Raw genomic sequence first — 2,970 nt, 5'->3', positions numbered from 1 at the left:
GCTTATGAAAAGTTTAAAGAGGCGCAGAATGATAAACAATACAGTTTGCTCCAAGAAACTCCTACGCGATGGAATAGTGCGTACCTAATGATTAAAATATTAATAGAGACAAAACCTTCTATTTCTAATGTTCTACTTGCAACTCCAAAAGCTCCACAGACTATTACTGCAGACGAAATAGAAACTTTGAAAGATTTGGTTGAATTATTTGGTCCATTTCATGAAACTACTGTACAAGCATCAGCGAGTGATTCTGTTACATTATCATTAATAATACCGCTTACGTGTGGCCTTTACCATAAATTAAATGATTTGCAAACTAAAATGAAAACGACAGAAGGTTACAATACATGCACTTATGTAATTCGACGACTGAGAGTTAGATTAATTCACTACGAAAACCGAACAGTTACAAAAATGGGCACCACTTTAGATGCAAGGTTCAAGAAAGAAGGTTTATCAAGTAACATGACAGATAGTGCAGTCAAAGCATTAGAAGATGAAGTAGCAAGTTTAGGCAGGGCCGAACCATCTTCACATTATTATGAAGAACCGTCAACATCACCTAATGTACAACTTCAACCTGAACAATCGCTTTTTAAATTTATAAACAACAAGGTTGCGGAAAGAAAAAAATCCAAAAGGGTAGATGCAGTCATGACTCTTCGGCAATACCTTAATAAGCCGAACGCGTTTTATGACATTGATCCTTTAACCTATTTAAAGGTACTACATTTTATTCAATTTAATCTTTTGTTTTTAATAATTCGTTTGTTTATGCAGCAACGCAAGTGACATGGAGGCTATAAAAACTTTAGCCATACGCTACTTTTGTATTCCATCTACCTCAACGGAGTCCGAAAGAATTTTTAGTAAAGCTGGAATCCTTATATCGGACAGGAGGACTGCTTTGAAGCCCAAAAATTCCGACATGATTTTGTTTTTGAACAAAAACCAGTGGGTCATGGAATGATCTCACTTAATTCATTTAACTTTTTTCAAAGAGACCTAAATACTATGTGATTTTTTATTTTTTTATATATCTAAATTAACTGTGAGACAGTTAAAAAACTTGTTCAATACGTCACACGTAATTAAAATTAGAGACGTAAAAAATTGTTATTATTGAAAAGTCGAAAGTAAGTAACTGTGTAAAATTTTTCTATTTATTCGATACTATCGTCGATGTATCGATAGTTTTAGAAAAAACCATCGAAACTATCGATGGTCAGACTATCGACAGTTTTGCAGCTCTACACGCTAGAATAAATTTAATAGATTTAAATTTAAGTTGCTCTTGTTACCGACCAATGACATGCTAAATAGTACAAAGGTACATTATTACCTGCTCCTGACATTATTTTATGTTACTTACCGGAATTAGTGAAAGCGGATTTTGTGAAATTGGACCCTTCTAACATTGTGTTATTAATACTATGACAGAGAACATGCAGTAAACGTCGCATGAATATGCGGATATTCACCTAATTTACGGTGAAGCTTGCTGTAATGCCAGAGCTGCTCAAAGACTCTATGCAGAGCGATACCCCAATCGTCGGCATCCGGGTCGTGAAGTATTCGCCCGCACCCATAGAGAAATATCTGAAGTTAAGTAATTCTTACACCTTTCTTGTTTGAAGCCATTCTTCTTTTAACTATAATTTTTAATTTTTTTAAGGTCGCATACCTGGAAGGCGTGGCGGCGAGACAGGACGTCCTGCAACGGTAGATGTTGAAGTTGTGTTAGAGGAAGTGGAACTAGGTCCATCGACTTCAGTGAGAATGATGGAAAGACGGACGGGAATACCAAAAACTACAGTTCACAAAGCTTTACAAGACCATCGATTTCATCCATACCACATTCAACGTGTTCAGGCTCTACAAGAAAGAGATTACCTGTCGAGAGTTAGATTTTGCCGTGAAATGTGGCGAATGCATGAATCGGACCCCAACTTTTTTAATAAAATAATTTGGAGCGATGAATCATCATGCAAACGTGATGGTTATTTTAATTTACATAACCTTCACAGTTGGCAGATAGACAATCCTCACGAAATGAGAGAAGATCGTTCGCAGTACCGGTACAAAATAAATTTATGGTGCGGTATTTTTAATTGTCAGATATTGGGAACTGTGGAACTGCCGCCAACGCTCAACTCTCACAGTTATTTAGAGTTCCTTCAGGAACGGCTTCCAACTCTTTTGTTGTTGTTGTTGATGTACCCTTAAACCTGCGGCGAAGACTATGGCTGCAAAATTACGGGTACCCTACTCACTATGGGCGTGAAGTAAGAGCTCATTTAGAGGAAACTTATCCTCGCCGATGGATTGGACGATACGGGCCAATGAAGTGGACCGCTCGATCGCCAGACCTGAATCCATTAGACTTTTTTACTGGGGCTGTCTTAAGGACAAAATTTATTCAAAAACAATCAAAACGAAGAGCATTTGCGGAAACAAATAAATGGAGCTGCTGCTGAGATAGCCCAATTGAGTTTAAGATCTCTAAAAGCGTAGCCGAGCTTGTATTCGAGTAGAAGGTCGCCAATTTGAGCATATTTTATCAATAAATGAATACATTTTTCTTCAAACAACTCATGTATATTTTATTTCACGTGAACCCATCCTTTACAAAAAATATTGATAGATATAGCCCTTGTTATAGACTCTAGTCCGACTTCCGGCAAGTAACATAAAATAATGTCAGGAACTGGTAATAATGTACCTTTGTACTATTTAGCATGCCATTGGTTGGTAACAAGAGCAACTTAAATTTAAATCTATTAAATACATTCTAGCGCGTCTCAGCCCTTTGCCTACAAAAGCGGTATAACTTTTTTTTTCTATTCGAAACAGTAAGAGTGCCACCTTTCTGAAATCTTTATTAAATGAGCAATTTTTTTATGAAATGTAAAGTTAGTAAATTTTATTTTTAATATTTTTATTGAGCTTTGTACCACGATTGTTTAT

The sequence above is a fragment of the Rhagoletis pomonella genome, unplaced genomic scaffold, assembly GCF_013731165.1.
Source record: "Rhagoletis pomonella isolate Grant_MI unplaced genomic scaffold, Rhpom_1.0 Rhpom_scaffold_01804, whole genome shotgun sequence".
NCBI lineage: Eukaryota > Metazoa > Arthropoda > Insecta > Diptera > Tephritidae > Rhagoletis > Rhagoletis pomonella.
Note: the sequence above shows the minus strand (reverse complement) of the source record.